This window comes from Brachyhypopomus gauderio, chromosome 4 (assembly GCF_052324685.1).
Source record: "Brachyhypopomus gauderio isolate BG-103 chromosome 4, BGAUD_0.2, whole genome shotgun sequence".
Taxonomy (NCBI): Eukaryota; Metazoa; Chordata; class Actinopteri; order Gymnotiformes; family Hypopomidae; genus Brachyhypopomus; species Brachyhypopomus gauderio.
This window is the reverse complement of record NC_135214.1, coordinates 1,951,271-1,971,722: the sequence shown is the minus strand read 5'-3', so window position 1 is coordinate 1,971,722 and position 20,452 is coordinate 1,951,271. Positions and strand designations below refer to the sequence as shown.

Sequence of the window (20,452 nt, the reverse complement as noted above, 5' to 3'; positions counted from 1 at the left end):
AGATTAGATTTACATTCTACTTATAAAACACTTTTCAATAACCCAAAGGGGCTTACAAGGTATGACAGAGAAATCACAGAACTAACACAATGCCGACAAAGATTACAACAAAGTAAAGGCACAGGGCAGGAACACGGTGGTAAAGGAACTATTGCCGATCTCATTAGGCTTATCAACTAACCAGAGATGCCTGATCCAGATGAACCAGTGCTATCCCATGGAATGTGGTGTGTGTTTATTCACAAAATGGGGGCCATCAATGACTCAGCAAACAATAGTCTCTGTTTCTCGGGTTATAAACCAAACATGGACCACCATAGCTACTGCAGGCAAAACAAGGCAAACAAGAATATAAGGACACACACACACACACACACACACACACACACACACACACACACGCACACACACACACACACACACACACACATACACACACACACACACGGGGGACGTAGGCAGGGGAGGCAGGGATTCAAACAGGACTGTAGTCTTAATGGCACTTGAATTCCTAGCAAAGTGAAAGAGTCCTGGCAATGTCAGATTTTCCATCTGCTGGACAATGTCTTGCCCTGATGCATTGCACCAGATAGACACACACACACACACACACACACACACACACACACACACACACACACACACACACACACACACACACACACACACACACACACACACACACACAGCAGCAGCAGCAGCAGCAGCACCAGCACTGTAATGTGCTTCATGCAGGTGTGAGGGGGTTGGGTTCAGCTTTGACCCCAAAGTAACGTCACTTCAACTAACTATAGTAAGGTCAGGCATAAAATTAGAAGGCATTTGTATTTTGAACTTAAATCTTTATTTTCTAACAGACAACACTTTTTGCTGCACTATTTTGTTTTGCTACTTCCTCTTCCTGTCAAACTTTACACTCTTTACACACTTTACAATGTTACACACAGATTCAGCCTTCAGGAGCAGCGGTAAAAAAAAAACAGCCATAAATCCATGGTTGTAATTCATGTGGAATATTTGCACACATCAAAACAAGACCATGAAACAGGAAAAGAATATGGAATTTGACTGACAGGTGAGGAGTCTCCATCACTCAGTCTACAATGAAATTTAACATCTGTGTGTGTGCTTGTTCATAACCTGTGTGTCTTCACAGGACTTTAGTATGCTGTGGGAACCCACACCGATTGGTAAGGAAAATACACAGTACATGCCGGCAGAATCCTGAAAAATGAGAAAGAGGGAAAGAGAAGGAGAAATAGAGAGAGAGAGAGAGAGAGAGAGAGAGAGAGAGAGAGAGAGGGGGACTTCCGGTGTATGTCAAATATATCTGAATGCTTCCCTTTGTAAGATAGTTTAAGTCTACTTCTAGTACAGTTAGTGGCTAGACAGTCTTCACAGACTTTATTTATGAGATTTAGCTGTACTGACAGATGACACATTCCCACTGGTTCGTTTTAGTTTTTTTCTAGATTAGATTGTTGTCCAAATCTATTTTGTCAGTGATGGACAGACACTTACAGACACATTGGCAGGTTAGAATACTAACACTGTATACAACAGGAAAGTGTGTTTACTGTCATACTACAACCAAATGAACAAAACATTCCATACACATTCCAAGCACTGAATCTCAAGCAAACATGAGCACACACACACACACACACACACACACACACACACACACATACACACACTGGTGTCCGTATGGGGAGGAAATGACTGGGATGTTCAATAAGCACAAAGTGGACAGAAGTTCACATTTGCCAGCGGATAATTTGAACAACGGCCTTAACACACATTCATACAGTGAATCTCATCTCATTTTCACTTTTTCCTGGTGAAGGTCTCTGTGGTTTGCAGTCTGAGGAGATTTGTCCTGACTTCTCTATTCCCTGAGACAGATTCCAGCTCCTCCTATGGGAGACCCAAACATTCCCAGACCAGCTGCAAGATATGATCCCCCCAGCAGGTCCTGGTCTGCCTCTGGGTCTCCGTCCAGCAGGAAGTGCCTGGTGTGGTTGTAGTGGACCCAACCAGCAGGAATCCTTAGAAGATGCCCAAACTGTCACATCTCAACCTTGAGGAACAGTGGCCCTGCTTTGAGGCTTTCCCAGAATGCACTGCTTTTCCACCCTAACATGAAGCGAGAGTCCAATAACCCTAGAAACTGTCTATCTTAGTCTTTCAGTCGCTACACATATCTTGTGAGCATAGGATTGCTGTCATTACAAGCACGCTCATCCTTTGGGTCAAAGCCTCTTGGTGTTGCATCCGTGAATGAGAATTTGGTCCATTCACACTCTGGGTCCCCTTACTCCGGTATGGTAGAAGTCAAAATGTTCTCCCACAAAGTGAAGAGACCAGAGGTTGCCAGATGTTCGCAAGCCACCACGATCGTCATGAGCTTACCAGGTATATCTGGCAGAAACCACTTTTGATGAATCCAGCTCACCACCAAATGGTGATCAGTTGACAGCTCTTCCTCTCTCTTCCAGAACATACGGCCTCATCTGATACGATTACAAAATGGATCATTGACCTCCGGCCCAAGGTACTTTTTACCTTGATTCCACTCTGATAGTCTCATTAAGGCAATCCACTTATCTACCACTATGAACTCTAATGCAGTGGCTCCCACCAACACCTGGGCTCTGTCACTTAACTCCAGAACAGAAGAATTGGGCTTCTTTTCTTCTCCTGCGTTCGGGTAGTTGAAGCTGTTGGAGTGTCAACGAAGACCATCACTCTCTGAAGAGGAGGATGGTGTGATGGACCATCACTTATGAAGACCAAATATGCTCTTGCTTCAATTGTAAGGAGTTGGCTCTTTGGCCCAGTGGTCAGAGCTCATATTTACCTGCTTCTGTACTTGGGTTTGAGTCCCATGAAAGGCTAAATCATTTGTTACCAAATAAAGGAATACTTTTTAAAGGTTTATTTTATCCATACCGGCAAGAAAAAATGGCTATGAATATCTGTTTTTTCTCTTCCATTCCATATTCCCTAGACCCTAATCTGAGGTACATACTGTAAACTAGGTATGATTCACCATACATGACCTGACTAATGGCAAACGGGCTCTGCAGACCCCCGCTGAAGATATGAGAACCAAGCATGTTTTTCAGAAGTGAAATGACTAAGTGTACCCATACCTAAGAGTTCTATCTTGAAAGGCACTACGCCATGGAGAGAGGGGGTGACTCGAGATTCGAGATTCAATACTTTATTGCCATGCAACTTGTGCTAGTTGCTAGGGATTTGTTTCAGTGTGCTCATTTGACAAGAAACATAAAAACACAGTAAAAGACATAAATAACATATTACGCACAAGATACATAATAAATATATATAGCAAATATCAAATAAAAGTATTAACAACTATATGTCAGTCACAGTGGTTTAATTTAAGGTGTTGGTGCAGGGTAGGGAGGCTATTTAAGTGCCTGATGGCGCTGCAGTATGTGCTGTTGAGAAAACGTGATGTTTTAGATGTTGTGGCTCTCAACCTCCTACCTGATGGGAGGACGCTAAAGAAGGAGTTAGCTGGATGTGATCGATCATGTAGTATTTTCAGTGCTTTCCGACAGATGCGTGTTTTGTAAATGCTAGAGATGCAGGGAAGTTTGCAGCCAATGATTTTTGAGGCTGTGCGAACTACCTTGTCTACCTGCATCCTCTGCTGGACCGTGGAGTTGCCATACCAGACAGTGATAGAAAAGGTCAGAACACTTTCAATAGCTGCACGGTAAAACTGCAACATCCCCTCACGGGCCACCCCAAACTTCCTCAGCTGACGCAAGAAGAAGAGTCTCTGGTGAGCTTTTATGGTGATACAATTAAGATTTTGGTCCCATTTCAGGGAAGATTCTATTGTTGTGCCTAGGATTTTAAAACTATTCACTCGTTCCACTTTCACACTGTTTATGTACAGGGGCTGAGATGCCTTCTTTTGTCTGCGGAAGTCTACAACTAGCTCCTTAGTTTTAGCTACATTTACCTCTAGATTATGGATGTCACACCATTGCATAAGTGCCTGTACCTCGTTCCTATATGCAGAATCATCATTATCATCCGAAATTAGACCTACTACTGTAGTATCATCCGCAAATTTTATCATTTTAACAGACTCAGTGTGTGATTTACAATCATTTGTGTACAGAGAATATAAAAGAGGTGATAGCACACATCCCTGAGGGGCACCAGTGCTTATGAATCTGACCTCTGAGGTGTTATTATGGATTTTGACCACTTGTGATCTCTGTGTTAAAAAGTCAAGAATCCAATTACAGAGGGAATTATGAATTCCCATCTGCTGCAGCTTATAAAATAGCTTGCTGGGCAAGATTGTATTAAAAGCCGAACTATCCATCCACATTAGACCGTCTGATTCCTCAGACGTACCTAAATTCACATTGATAGTTGATCTGGGGCCAGCTGTTCCTTGTCTCAGGTTCAGAGGTCACAGTCCATATTCCAAAGGGTAAGGGGGACCAGTTAGCAGGGGCCTGGAGCTGACTGGCTCAAACACGCTACAGCCGCCACTGCTGTCTGGAGCCATGGGTGGATCGTCAGGCAGAGCAGGACTGGGCAGCAGAGATGTCAGTAATGGTTGAGCCATATCACACAGGCCTCCCACCTGTTCTCTCAAACCTAGTCAGAGCCCAATCAGAGCCCACTCACAGCTGACGAGGTTATTCCAACTCTCACCAAGGGAAAAACTCTGCAGTAAAAGTCCATTCTTGTAACATATATAGAGAATGTCCTTTAAACTTCAAATGCTTCAAACTTCTAGCAGTGTTCAAGCTTTGATACTATTCCTATTTTCCCCTTTCTCGCCTTTCTAAGAGCTACAAAGATTGTACAGAAATACAAAGTCTTAATTTAAACCTCATGTCAGATGATAATGATAACCCAAATATATTCCCCATCTCTTACTGACATTCATAATGAATGTCTACAGCAGAAAGGCAGATGCTTTGTTGAAGGAGAGACAGTAGAAAGCGTGAGGTGGCGAGAACCGCTCTGTCAGGAAGTGCCCTAGCTGGCAGGAAGTGCCCTAGCTGGCAGCAGAGTGAGGGTGAAACGTTGAGTGGAGTTGGCATAGTCCAAGAATGTTACTTTAACACTGGTGCAAAAACATTAGTTTAATGTTAGTGTGAAAATATTAGTGTACCATTAGCCCAAGAACATTAGTGTAATGTATCCTGACAACAATATTTTCACATCATTGCAAAAACGTTAGCACAACATCAGTCCAAGAATGATGGGATTAATGAAAGGATAGAAGTGTTGAATAGAGGAGTATCATCAGTATGCAGTTTGGTGATTGGTCATAGTAAATCAATATGGCGAAAATGGCAAATCTTTACAGCTGAAGTTATAAAATTATTGTTAATCAATGCGGCTAAGGGGGTATTTATCTCAGGGGTAGTTGTTGTGGGCAATTTGGCTGATAGGATAATATAAAATCCTGAAATTCTGTTAACTGATGTTAAATGCTGTTTAACCTAAAATTACATTACATTACATTTATTTATCTGAGACTGAAGGGGTATTTGGCTGCTTTGGATGGAGGATATTCAGCTGGGTAATTCTTGTTAATAGATATTTGTGGGGTAGTTGTAGTCAGAGGTGGGTAGGAACGCGTTACATTTACTCTGTTACATTTACTCAAGTAGCTTTTTGGACAAAAATGTACTTGTAGGAGTAGTTTTAATATGAAAGACTTCTACTTTTACTTGAGTAAATATGTGGTGAGAAAAACGCGACTTTTACTCCTACAATCGGATTTGCGCCGCGCTCTACCGTTACTTTCGTTTTGTAAATAATTAGTCTTTTCAGTGGACTGACCAACGTTCGTCACCAGAGTATGAGTGACCAATCAAATGAAGCCGGTCAATCACATGATCACATACGCAAACTTTCTCCACCGTAGCAAGAAAGTGACAGAAAAACCTACCGAGCATCCCTGACCTCATACAGCCAGAGGCGGTCTTTGCATAGAGGCGTGGCTAGGCAACTGCCTTGGGCCCCTCCCACTGCAGTCCACTGTATAGGGGCCCCCTGATTAGCTGACTTATTTCTCGCATATTAATGTTGATGGGCCCCCTAGCTAAATTCGCCTTGAGCCCCCAAACTGCTAAGTCCGCCACTGCATACAGCCAATGTTTACATTACAAACGTGTAAAAGGACAGCTGTATAATGTGCTGCAGGGTTGCCAAGTTTTCAAGATCACTTTTAGTGAGATTTAAACCGGGGTGGGGGGTGGGGGTTTGGGTGGTGAACGTAAATTGTTGAGGGGGGGGGTGTAAAATGGACACAAATTAAGTATTATATCGCGATCGATCGTCAGTGGTTGGCGCCAGAGCGAACTAGTAACTCATTGAATCATAGATGTGGATCAGAGGTAAATAAACTAGATTTTTTTCGGGGTGAGAACTCGGATGTGTGTCGTGTAAGCGTGTGAAGACAGCCAAATGCGTGTGTCTCACGCTCAATGCGTGAGAGTTTGCAACCTTGGCGCTGCCAATTGTGTCTGCAAACGTGTGGACATTTCAGCCTACAAGAACTCAACATCAAATATGAGTTTGCTGTATGTATAATTTTGTGTAATGCTATATCTCTGAGGCATAACATTTGTATGATGTAATTATTAAATGTAACGCAGTGCAATACTAAAAACCAGTTCTCACACTGATTGTACACACTAGCAATATAGGATGATTAAGTCTGCTACAAATTGATTCAGTTGGTGTCAAGTTGTAGCTACACGTATTGGCTGACAGTCTCATCAGTTAGTGCCTTTGTGGAACACATTAAAGTTACACAGGCCTAATAATTAGGAACAAACAAAAATACACATTATTTATAATAAATAATTTATATATATATATATTTATTTATAATAAATTATTTTTATCATTAAAAGTCATTGTTTCCCGTAATTCAATTTCCCATGATGTAATTTACTGACACGAGACAGTACTCATGCATTTACTCACTACTTGAGTAGCTTTTAATCAAAGTACTTTTTTACTTTTACTCAAGTAAATTTTTGGGATGCATAATTTTACTTTTACTTGAGTAACATTTGGTTCAAGTAACTGTACTTTTACTTGAGTAAAATTGTTGAATACTCTACCCACCTCTGGTTGTAGTTGAAGAATTATGTAGTTGTGGTGGTAGTTGTTAGGCTGGTTTGACTGATTGAGTAGTTGTTGAATGGCTGTGGAGGTCATTTTGGTTGAGGTGTAATGGTCTCTGGGGTTGTTGAGACTGAGGTATTGCTGAATATGTCGTTATGGTTACGGGACATGTGTGAAGGGAAAAACCCCATGGAAAAAAATCCACTTTACTGGGCATCACTGTCCCTCAAACACAAGAACATTATTCCCATATGTGATATCTCATACAATCTTTTAATCCCTGTAGAAATGAAAAATGTAATGCTAAATAATTTGCTGATACTGGCCAATACACAGCAATCTGTGAATGAAGGGAGTAAGGCCTTTGATCTTCAAGCACAGGTACTGTGAAAAGATCCATTTTGCCACTGATTTCCCCAGCAGGTGTGTGTGTGTGTGTGTGTGTGTGTGTGTGTGTGTGTGTGTGTGTGTAATAAGAATAAGGGCAATTGGCTACTCTCAATTCTTGTAGAGTGATCTCAGAGATAAAGAGGATATTTACATGTGTGCACACGTGTGTGGGGTGCATTGACTCCAGATCACCCAATGTGTCTAGCTTAATTTACACTTTGTCTCATCATACGCCTCAAATGTTTATTTGAAGAGGCAGAGACGGACCACCCCGTGCTTATATGACAAGCAGACACAAACACATGCACATCTGTGGCTATATCTGTCAGAGTGTTCGCTTAACTCAATCTCTTTAATCATACACTTGAAACTAACCACAAACTAACATAATGTTTAACCTGAAGCCTAACCTTTGCCAACAACCTCAACTAATATCTAACCTTAATAATCACTACAGGTTAACGAAAACCACGACTAAGACTTGAGCTGAAAGCTTACTTCTACAAACAAACCTTCAACAAAAGGCAGGTTAACACACATACACACACACACACTCACACATACACACACAGAAGGAAACAGAGACATCCTCTGTAATCCAGCCTTTTGTACAGACTAGTTTCAGTTCATTTCAGATGTTCCTTGTGTAATCAGTGCTTTCATAACACCCTTCAGTGTGTGGAGCAGTGTTTTGAGGTGTCTACACCTCCCGGCTCTGTGTCAATGCCACGCTGTAGACTATATGAAGGAGCTCTCGTTGGCTTCTGAGGCACGGCTGACTGAACTGAGTGTCAGACTCTCAGAGGATCCTGTCTGATCACTGTCACAGAGACACAATAGGAGAGAAGACGTTTGACAGCATGGAGGTCCATTTACTGCAAACACCTTACAGAGAATATGTATGTAATTTTAGCCAGAATATTAAAATAAGGAATTAAAATATTGCCTCAAAGCTCACACAAAACAAATATGTTTTCTAACAGAGCAGCTCACGTTGAAGCCCATAAATGTCAGTCTATAGCCTACTACTGCAACCTGTTCAGATGTCTTTGTAATACCAATACTAGTCCACTTGAGGGAGCTGTTTCTTTTATAGCGTGCAGAGTTTTGAAACATCTGCAAGACTTAAAGAACAGGAGTAGTTTACAGAATAATCAATTAAGCCACTCAGCATGTTATTGCAAACTGACCCCTAACAACGGCCACCTACACAAAACAGGAACAAATGTATGTAAATATCTCACTATGAATTTGAGCTGACAGCTGATATTGCCCTTCTGTAATTTTCAATTAATTGTTCCAAACAGTAAATAACTTGTAAGTATGTAAGTACATTTATTACTGTCCCTTGGGTTTGGAAACATTTCCAAGTGTGCAACATAGATTTCCATCGTATTCACATTTTTAAAACACTAATGAAACATTCTGGGATAACTTCACATTCCTCTATATGAGCAAAGAATAAGTACTTATTTGGAATGAAAGACAATGTTTACTCTGCGGCCATCTTAACCATAGTATCTGAGAAACAGAGTTGTTCCAGAGAGCAGTGATCAGATCTGGAGAACACAGTCATCTCATATTTCTCTCCTCCTCCGTTTTCCCTACACAGAGTGGGTGGACATCAGAAAGATGAACACAGACGTTGCAGCAGCTACGTATGCATCTAGACGGCCAGGCTTTGGGAGAGACAGAGAGACAGACGAAACATGTTTTCTCTGCTGGCTGTCTCTCCTATCCCCAAGGATCAGACGCAAATGACCCGCAGTCAGTGTCCTCGCCACGATGCCCCACTTGACAAGAAGACGGCATGTCTGACCTCCACTCTTCCTGTTGTAGACCCACGGTGGACTGCTGGCTGAGACATTTCACACCTGGATTTGTAGGAAATCAGCAGGAGGAAGCACAGACAGCTCAATCAAACAGCCCACCACACACACGTGTTATGGCGAGGCCTTGGCCAGCTCTGCTTCTGGAGGGCAGGAGTCCAGCACTACTACTGGGATTTTGCTGCAGAGACACACTTCAACTAATCAGTTAATTATTAGTTCTAGTAGGTGCACCGAGGCGGTGAAAGCATGCTAACACTGGGCTTGGCAGTGTGTTTGAAGGCTTCTGGAGCCATTATGTTGCACAGTAGTAAAATGGAAGTGACTAAGAGCAAAGTGCTTGGTCTCTATTAGACCAGTGGAGTACAGAGCAACATATAGCAGTTTAGAGGAGCTTTACTGTGTGTTGCAGTGCAGATGCATAAAAAAACACAGACAGACATATTTAAAGAAGGGATTCACGACGGCTCGTGAATGGATAATTCAGGAAAGTGTAATCAACATCTTTGATTGAAGATTTGCATACTGCAGTTCATGGCACTTCCACTGTGTGGCGCTCATGTGTCATTGAAGACGGTACATCAAAGACTCGAACCACACGAGGGCATCAGATGTTGCAATGGATGTACCACTGTGTGTGTTGCTGTGCACGTTCTCTTCCCCTCTCTCATTCTGTCTTCATCACACACACACACACACACACACACACACACACACACACACACACACACACACACACACACACACACACACACACACAGTGTCTTTCTGTGGCTGTGTGGAGACTTCAACAAAACTGATAAGATAGCACTTGTGGCTGAAGGACTCTGATTCACTATAGAAGCATGTCAAGGACAGAGAGAGAGAGAGAGAGAGAGAGAGAGAGAGAGAGATTGTTTTGCTGTGGAAGAGACAGTAATTGTTCGTGTCGGGGTCTTTGATAAAGATGTCCATTAAACCTGCGCATTTTTTCTCTCCTCATAAATACCAGGCTGGTATTTTGTCCTCTACCTGTAGGACAAATTTCTATAGTGAACTGTTTGTTAAAATACAGATGCTCTTTAAAGAAAAATAACAAGAACGTCTAGGTGGTAATATCATATGCTTCGTGTCCGACTCTGAGGCTTTCTGGTTCATGAATTAAATTTAATAATGGTGGTTTATTCCATTTGAAACTAAATTAAGCTGCCAGTTCAGTTTACCTACAGCACCTCTCGCACGCCTCTGATGTGCTTGTTCTGTGCAGACACGTGCGTCTCGCGACGTGTCTGTAAATTCTTGTTCTGTAAGGTGTTAAAGAATTGATCTTTTACATGTCTGTAAACACGTCAGTAGTTCTTGCATTCTATATTATAAACACACCTTACTCACGAAGAGCTTAATGGCAACCCGACGCGACAAGTTTGTTCTCTTACAGTCAGAAAAGTTCAAAATGTATCAAGACGCCCACTGTAGTTATTTGTAATTAATGACAGTGGAGATACATCCTAGAACTTCTTGAACTCAGAACGTCAGATAAAAAAATTATACAAGTGTAACGACTTCAATCGTTCGCCCAACAAAAGCTTATAAACCCCCCAGTGATCAGTGTGTAAGATGTTAAGATCAGTGTGTAGGGTGTGTTATAATCAGTGTGTAGGGTGTGTTATGATCAGTGTGTAGGGTGTTATGATCAGTGTGTAGGGTGTTATAATCAGTGTGTAGGGTGTTATGATCAGTGTGTAGGGTGTTATGATCAGTGTGTAGGGTGTGTTATGATCAGTGTGTAGGGTGTGTTATGATCAGTGTGTAGGGTGTGTTATGATCAGTGTGTAGGGTGTTATGATCAGTGAGTAGGGTGTTATGATCAGTGTGTAGGGTGTGTTGATCAGTGTGTAGGGTGTGTTATGATCAGTGAGTAGGGTGTGTTGATCAGTGTGTAGGGTGTGTTATGATCAGTGTGTACGGTGTGTTATAATCAGGGTGTAGGGTGTGTTATGATCAGTGTGTAGGATTTTATGATCAGTGTGTAGGGTGTTATGATCAGTGTATAGGGTGTGTTATGATCAGTGAGTAGGGTGTGTTGATCAGTGTGTAGGGTGTGTTATGATCAGTGTGTAGGGCGTGTTATAATCAGTGTGTAGGGTGTGTTATGATCAGTGTGTAGGGTGTGTTATGATCAGTGTGTAGGGCGTGTTATAATCAGTTTGTAGTGTGTGTTATGATCAGTGTGTAGGGTGTGTTATAATCAGTGTGTAGTGTGTGTTATGATCAGTGTGTAGGGTGTTATGATCAGTCTGTAAGGTGTGTTATGATCAGTGTGTAGGGTGTTATGATCAGTGTGGCGTGTTATAATCAGTGTGTAGGGTGTGTTATGATCAGTGTGTAGGGTGTGTTATAATCAGTGTGTAGGGTGTTATGATCAGTGTGCAGGGTGTTATGGTCAGTGTGTAGGGCGTGTTATAATCAGTGTGTAGGGCGTGTTATAATCAGTGTGTAGGGTGTGTTATAATCAGTGTGTAGGGTGTGTTATGATCAGTGTGTTGGGTGTGTTATAATCAGTGTGTAGGGTGTTATGATCAGTGTGTAGGGTGTGTTATACTCAGTGTGTAGAGTGCGTTATGATCAGTGTGTAGGTTGTGTTATAATCAGTGTGTAGTGTGTGTTATGATCAGTGTGTAGGGTGTGTTATGATCAGTGTGTAGGGCGTGTTATAATCAGTGTGTAGGGTGTGTTATAATCAGTGTGTAGGGTGTGTTATAATCAGTGTGTAGGGTGTGTTATGATCAGTGTGTAGGGTGTTATGATCAGTGTGTAGGGTGTGTTATGATCAGTGTGTAGGGTGTTATGATCAGTGTGTAGGGTGTGTTACGATCAGTGTGTAGGGTGTGTTATGATCAGTGTGTAGGGTGTGTTATGATCAGTGTTTAAGGTGTGTTATGATCAGTGTGTAGGGTGTGTTATAATCAGTGTGTAGGGTGTGTTATGATCAGTGTGTAGGGTGTGTTATGATCAGTGTGTAGGGCGTGTTATAATCAGTTTGTAGTGTGTGTTATGATCAGTGTGTAGGGTGTGTTATAATCAGTGTGTAGGGTGTTATGATCAGTCTGTAAGGTGTGTTATGATCAGTGTGTAGGGTGTTATGATCAGTGTGGCGTGTTATAATCAGTGTGTAGGGTGTGTTATGATCAGTGTGTAGGGTGTGTTATAATCAGTGTGTAGGGTGTTATGATCAGTGTGCAGGGTGTTATGGTCAGTGTGTAGGGCGTGTTATAATCAGTGTGTAGGGCGTGTTATAATCAGTGTGTAGGGTGTGTTATAATCAGTGTGTAGGGTGTGTTATGATCAGTGTGTTGGGTGTGTTATAATCAGTGTGTAGGGTGTTATGATCAGTGTGTAGGGTGTGTTATACTCAGTGTGTAGAGTGCGTTATGATCAGTGTGTAGGTTGTGTTATAATCAGTGTGTAGTGTGTGTTATGATCAGTGTGTAGGGTGTGTTATGATCAGTGTGTAGGGCGTGTTATAATTAGTGTGTATGGTGTGTTATAATCAGTGTGTAGGGTGTGTTATAATCAGTGTGTAGGGTGTGTTATGATCAGTGTGTAGGGTGTTATGATCAGTGTGTAGGGTGTGTTATGATCAGTGTGTAGGGTGTGTTATGATCAGTGTGTAGGGTGTGTTATGATCAGTGTGTAGGGTGTGTTATGATCAGTGTTTAAGGTGTGTTATGATCAGTGTGTAGGGTGTGTTATAATCAGTGTGTAGGGTGTGTTATGATCAGTGTGTAGGGTGTGTTATGATCAGTGTGTAGGGCGTGTTATAATCAGTTTGTAGTGTGTGTTATGATCAGTGTGTAGGGTGTGTTATGATCAGTGTGTAGGGTGTTATGATCAGTGTGTAGGGTGTGTTATGATCAGTGTGTAGGGTGTTATGATCAGTGTGTAGGGTGTGTTACGATCAGTGTGTAGGGTGTGTTATGATCAGTGTGTAGGGTGTGTTATGATCAGTGTTTAAGGTGTGTTATGATCAGTGTGTAGGGTGTGTTATAATCAGTGTGTAGGGTGTGTTATGATCAGTGTGTAGGGTGTGTTATGATCAGTGTGTAGGGCGTGTTATAATCAGTTTGTAGTGTGTGTTATGATCAGTGTGTAGGGTGTGTTATAATCAGTGTGTAGTGTGTGTTATGATCAGTGTGTAGGGTGTTATGATCAGTCTGTAAGGTGTGTTATGATCAGTGTGTAGGGTGTTATGATCAGTGTGGCGTGTTATAATCAGTGTGTAGGGTGTGTTATGATCAGTGTGTAGGGTGTGTTATAATCAGTGTGTAGGGTGTTATGATCAGTGTGCAGGGTGTTATGGTCAGTGTGTAGGGCGTGTTATAATCAGTGTGTAGGGCGTGTTATAATCAGTGTGTAGGGTGTGTTATAATCAGTGTGTAGGGTGTGTTATGATCATTGTGTTGGGTGTGTTATAATCAGTGTGTAGGGTGTTATGATCAGTGTGTAGGGTGTGTTATACTCAGTGTGTAGAGTGCGTTATGATCAGTGTGTAGGGTGTGTTATAATCAGTGTGTAGTGTGTGTTATGATCAGTGTGTAGGGTGTGTTATGATCAGTGTGTAAGGTGTGTTATGATCAGTGTGTAGGGTGTGTTATGATCAGTGTGTAGGGCGTGTTATAATCAGTGTGTAGGGTGTGTTATAATCAGTGTGTAGGGTGTGTTATAATCAGTGTGTAGGGTGTGTTATGATCAGTGTGTAGGGTGTGTTATGATCAGTGTGTTGGGTGTGTTATGATCAGTGTGTAGGGTGTGTTATGATCAGTGTGTAGGGTGTTATGATCAGTGTGTAGGGTGTTATGATCAGTGTGTAGGGTGTGTTATGATCAGTGTGTAGGGTGTGTTATGATCAGTGTATAGGGTGTGTTATGATCAGTGAGTAGGGTGTTATGATCAGTGTGTAGGGTGTGTTGATCAGTGTGTAGGGTGTGTTATGATCAGTGAGTAGGGTGTGTTGATCAGTGTGTAGGGTGTGTTATGATCAGTGTGTACGGTGTGTTATAATCAGGGTGTAGGGTGTGTTATGATCAGTGTGTAGGATTTTATGATCAGTGTGTAGGGTGTTATGATCAGTGTGTAGGGTGTGTTATGATCAGTGAGTAGGGTGTGTTGATCAGTGTGTAGGGTGTGTTATGATCAGTGTGTAGGGCGTGTTATAATCAGTGTGTAGGGTGTGTTATGATCAGTGTGTAGGGTGTGTTATGATCAGTGTGTAGGGCGTGTTATAATCAGTTTGTAGTGTGTGTTATGATCAGTGTGTAGGGTGTGTTATAATCAGTGTGTAGTGTGTGTTATGATCAGTGTGTAGTGTGTTATGATCAGTCTGTAAGGTGTGTTATGATCAGTGTGTAGGGTGTTATGATCAGTGTGGCGTGTTATAATCAGTGTGTAGGGTGTGTTATAATCAGTGTGTAGGGTGTTATGATCAGTGTGCAGGGTGTTATGGTCAGTGTGTAGGGCGTGTTATAATCAGTGTGTAGGGCGTGTTATAATCAGTGTGTAGGGTGTGTTATAATCAGTGTGTAGGGTGTGTTATGATCAGTGTGTTGGGTGTGTTATAATCAGTGTGTAGGGTGTTATGATCAGTGTGTAGGGTGTGTTATACTCAGTGTGTAGAGTGCGTTATGATCAGTGTGTAGGGTGTGTTATAATCAGTGTGTAGTGTGTGTTATGATCAGTGTGTAGGGTGTGTTATGATCAGTGTGTAGGGCGTGTTATAATCAGTGTGTAGGGTGTGTTATAATCAGTGTGTAGGGTGTGTTATAATCAGTGTTTAGGGTGTTATGATCAGTGTGTAGGGTGTGTTATGATCAGTGTGTAGGGTGTTATGATCAGTGTGTAGGGTGTGTTATGATCAGTGTGTAGGGTGTGTTATGATCAGTGTGTAGGGTGTGTTATGATCAGTGTTTAAGGTGTGTTATGATCAGTGTGTAGGGTGTGTTATAATCAGGGTGTAGGGTGTGTTATGATCAGTGTGTAGGATTTTATGATCAGTGTGTAGGGTGTTATGATCAGTGTGTAGGGTGTGTTATGATCAGTGAGTAGGGTGTGTTGATCAGTGTGTAGGGTGTGTTATGATCAGTGTGTAGGGCGTGTTATAATCAGTGTGTAGGGTGTGTTATGATCAGTGTGTAGGGTGTGTTATGATCAGTGTGTAGGGCGTGTTATAATCAGTTTGTAGTGTGTGTTATGATCAGTGTGTAGGGTGTGTTATAATCAGTGTGTAGTGTTTGTTATGATCAGTGTGTAGTGTGTTATGATCAGTCTGTAAGGTGTGTTATGATCAGTGTGTAGGGTGTTATGATCAGTGTGGCGTGTTATAATCAGTGTGTAGGGTGTGTTATGATCAGTGTGTAGGGTGTGTTATAATCAGTGTGTAGGGTGTTATGATCAGTGTGCAGGGTGTTATGGTCAGTATGTAGGGCGTGTTATAATCAGTGTGTAGGGCGTGTTATAATCAGTGTGTAGGGTGTGTTATAATCAGTGTGTTGGGTGTGTTATAATCAGTGTGTAGGGTGTTATGATCAGTGTGTAGGGTGTGTTATACTCAGTGTGTAGAGTGCGTTATGATCAGTGTGTAGGGTGTGTTATAATCAGTGTGTAGTGTGTGTTATGATCAGTGTGTAGGGTGTGTTATGATCAGTGTGTAAGGTGTGTTATGATCAGTGTGTAGGGTGTGTTATGATCAGTGTGTAGGGCGTGTTATAATCAGTGTGTAGGGTGTGTTATAATCAGTGTGTAGGGTGTGTTATGATCAGTGTGTAGGGTGTGTTATGATCAGTGTGTTGGGTGTGTTATGATCAGTGTGTAGGGTGTGTTATGATCAGTGTGTAGGGTGTTATGATCAGTGTGTAGGGTGTTATGATCAGTGTGTAGGGTGTGTTATGATCAGTGTCTTGGGTGTGTTATAATCAGTGTGTAGGGTGTTATGATCAGTGTGTAGGGTGTGTTATACTCAGTGTGTAGAGTGCGTTATGATCAGTGTGTAGGGTGTGTTATAATCAGTGTGTAGTGTGTGTTATGATCAGTGTGTAGGGTGTGTTATGATCAGTGTGTAGGGTGTGTTATAATCAGTGTGTAGGGTGTGTTATAATCAGTGTGTAGGGTGTGTTATAATCAGTGTGTAGGGTGTGTTATGATCAGTGTGTAGGGTGTTATGATCAGTGTGTAGGGTGTTATAATCAGTGTGTAGGGTGTTATGATCAGTGTGTAGGGTGTTATGATCAGTGTGTAGGGTGTGTTATGATCAGTGTGTAGGGTGTGTTATGATCAGTGTGTAGGGTGTGTTATGATCAGTGTGTAGGGTGTTATGATCAGTGAGTAGGGTGTTATGATCAGTGTGTAGGGTGTGTTGATCAGTGTGTAGGGTGTGTTATGATCAGTGAGTAGGGTGTGTTGATCAGTGTGTAGGGTGTGTTATGATCAGTGTGTACGGTGTGTTATAATCAGGGTGTAGGGTGTGTTATGATCAGTGTGTAGGATTTTATGATCAGTGTGTAGGGTGTTATGATCAGTGTATAGGGTGTGTTATGATCAGTGAGTAGGGTGTGTTGATCAGTGTGTAGGGTGTGTTATGATCAGTGTGTAGGGCGTGTTATAATCAGTGTGTAGGGTGTGTTATGATCAGTGTGTAGGGTGTGTTATGATCAGTGTGTAGGGCGTGTTATAATCAGTTTGTAGTGTGTGTTATGATCAGTGTGTAGGGTGTGTTATAATCAGTGTGTAGTGTGTGTTATGATCAGTGTGTAGGGTGTTATGATCAGTCTGTAAGGTGTGTTATGATCAGTGTGTAGGGTGTTATGATCAGTGTGGCGTGTTATAATCAGTGTGTAGGGTGTGTTATGATCAGTGTGTAGGGTGTGTTATAATCAGTGTGTAGGGTGTTATGATCAGTGTGCAGGGTGTTATGGTCAGTGTGTAGGGCGTGTTATAATCAGTGTGTAGGGCGTGTTATAATCAGTGTGTAGGGTGTGTTATAATCAGTGTGTAGGGTGTGTTATGATCAGTGTGTTGGGTGTGTTATAATCAGTGTGTAGGGTGTTATGATCAGTGTGTAGGGTGTGTTATACTCAGTGTGTAGAGTGCGTTATGATCAGTGTGTAGGTTGTGTTATAATCAGTGTGTAGTGTGTGTTATGATCAGTGTGTAGGGTGTGTTATGATCAGTGTGTAGGGCGTGTTATAATCAGTGTGTAGGGTGTGTTATAATCAGTGTGTAGGGTGTGTTATAATCAGTGTGTAGGGTGTGTTATGATCAGTGTGTAGGGTGTTATGATCAGTGTGTAGGGTGTGTTATGATCAGTGTGTAGGGTGTTATGATCAGTGTGTAGGGTGTGTTACGATCAGTGTGTAGGGTGTGTTATGATCAGTGTGTAGGGTGTGTTATGATCAGTGTTTAAGGTGTGTTATGATCAGTGTGTAGGGTGTGTTATAATCAGTGTGTAGGGTGTGTTATGATCAGTGTGTAGGGTGTGTTATGATCAGTGTGTAGGGCGTGTTATAATCAGTTTGTAGTGTGTGTTATGATCAGTGTGTAGGGTGTGTTATAATCAGTGTGTAGGGTGTTATGATCAGTCTGTAAGGTGTGTTATGATCAGTGTGTAGGGTGTTATGATCAGTGTGGCGTGTTATAATCAGTGTGTAGGGTGTGTTATGATCAGTGTGTAGGGTGTGTTATAATCAGTGTGTAGGGTGTTATGATCAGTGTGCAGGGTGTTATGGTCAGTGTGTAGGGCGTGTTATAATCAGTGTGTAGGGCGTGTTATAATCAGTGTGTAGGGTGTGTTATAATCAGTGTGTAGGGTGTGTTATGATCAGTGTGTTGGGTGTGTTATAATCAGTGTGTAGGGTGTTATGATCAGTGTGTAGGGTGTGTTATACTCAGTGTGTAGAGTGCGTTATGATCAGTGTGTAGGTTGTGTTATAATCAGTGTGTAGTGTGTGTTATGATCAGTGTGTAGGGTGTGTTATGATCAGTGTGTAGGGCGTGTTATAATCAGTGTGTAGGGTGTGTTATAATCAGTGTGTAGGGTGTGTTATAATCAGTGTGTAGGGTGTGTTATGATCAGTGTGTAGGGTGTTATGATCAGTGTGTAGGGTGTGTTATGATCAGTGTGTAGGGTGTTATGATCAGTGTGTAGGGTGTGTTACGATCAGTGTGTAGGGTGTGTTATGATCAGTGTGTAGGGTGTGTTATGATCAGTGTTTAAGGTGTGTTATGATCAGTGTGTAGGGTGTGTTATAATCAGTGTGTAGGGTGTGTTATGATCAGTGTGTAGGGTGTGTTATGATCAGTGTGTAGGGCGTGTTATAATCAGTTTGTAGTGTGTGTTATGATCAGTGTGTAGGGTGTGTTATAATCAGTGTGTAGGGTGTTATGATCAGTCTGTAAGGTGTGTTATGATCAGTGTGTAGGGTGTTATGATCAGTGTGGCGTGTTATAATCAGTGTGTAGGGTGTGTTATGATCAGTGTGTAGGGTGTGTTATAATCAGTGTGTAGGGTGTTATGATCAGTGTGCAGGGTGTTATGGTCAGTGTGTAGGGCGTGTTATAATCAGTGTGTAGGGCGTGTTATAATCAGTGTGTAGGGTGTGTTATAATCAGTGTGTAGGGTGTGTTATGATCAGTGTGTTGGGTGTGTTATAATCAGTGTGTAGGGTGTTATGATCAGTGTGTAGGGTGTGTTATACTCAGTGTGTAGAGTGCGTTATGATCAGTGTGTAGGTTGTGTTATAATCAGTGTGTAGTGTGTGTTATGATCAGTGTGTAGGGTGTGTTATGATCAGTGTGTAGGGCGTGTTATAATTAGTGTGTATGGTGTGTTATAATCAGTGTGTAGGGTGTGTTATAATCAGTGTGTAGGGTGTGTTATGATCAGTGTGTAGGGTGTTATGATCAGTGTGTAGGGTGTGTTATGATCAGTGTGTAGGGTGTGTTATGATCAGTGTGTAGGGTGTGTTATGATCAGTGTGTAGGGTGTGTTATGATCAGTGTTTAAGGTGTGTTATGATCAGTGTGTAGGGTGTGTTATAATCAGTGTGTAGGGTGTGTTATGATCAGTGTGTAGGGTGTGTTATGATCAGTGTGTAGGGCGTGTTATAATCAGTTTGTAGTGTGTGTTATGATCAGTGTGTAGGGTGTGTTATGATCAGTGTGTAGGGTGTTATGATCAGTGTGTAGGGTGTGTTATGATCAGTGTGTAGGGTGTTATGATCAGTGTGTAGGGTGTGTTACGATCAGTGTGTAGGGTGTGTTATGATCAGTGTGTAGGGTGTGTTATGATCAGTGTTTAAGGTGTGTTATGATCAGTGTGTAGGGTGTGTTATAATCAGTGTGTAGGGTGTGTTATGATCAGTGTGTAGGGTGTGTTATGATCAGTGTGTAGGGCGTGTTATAATCAGTTTGTAGTGTGTGTTATGATCAGTGTGTAGGGTGTGTTATAATCAGTGTGTAGTGTGTGTTATGATCAGTGTGTAGGGTGTTATGATCAGTCTGTAAGGTGTGTTATGATCAGTGTGTAGGGTGTTATGATCAGTGTGGCGTGTTATAATCAGTGTGTAGGGTGTGTTATGATCAGTGTGTAGGGTGTGTTATAATCAGTGTGTAGGGTGTTATGATCAGTGTGCAGGGTGTTATGGTCAGTGTGTAGGGCGTGTTATAATCAGTGTGTAGGGCGTGTTATAATCAGTGTGTAGGGTGTGTTATAATCAGTGTGTAGGGTGTGTTATGATCAGTGTGTTGGGTGTGTTATAATCAGTGTGTAGGGTGTTATGATCAGTGTGTAGGGTGTGTTATACTCAGTGTGTAGAGTGCGTTATGATCAGTGTGTAGGTTGTGTTATAATCAGTGTGTAGTGTGTGTTATGATCAGTGTGTAGGGTGTGTTATGATCAGTGTGTAGGGCGTGTTATAATTAGTGTGTATGGTGTGTTATAATCAGTGTGTAGGGTGTGTTATAATCAGTGTGTAGGGTGTGTTATGATCAGTGTGTAGGGTGTTATGATCAGTGTGTAGGGTGTGTTATGATCAGTGTGTAGGGTGTGTTATGAT

At 41.9% G+C, this 20,452-nt stretch overlaps 1 long non-coding RNA gene across 1 annotated transcript; it reads left to right on the top strand.

Annotated features, from left to right (window-relative positions):
- Positions 1 to 971: 971 nt before the first annotated feature.
- Positions 972 to 2,151, top strand: LOC143511806 (uncharacterized). The gene is made up of 3 exons (XR_013130274.1): positions 972 to 1,075; positions 1,157 to 1,190; positions 1,905 to 2,151. It is a non-coding gene; the product is annotated as an uncharacterized LOC143511806 (long non-coding RNA).
- Positions 2,152 to 20,452: the final 18,301 nt, after the last annotated feature.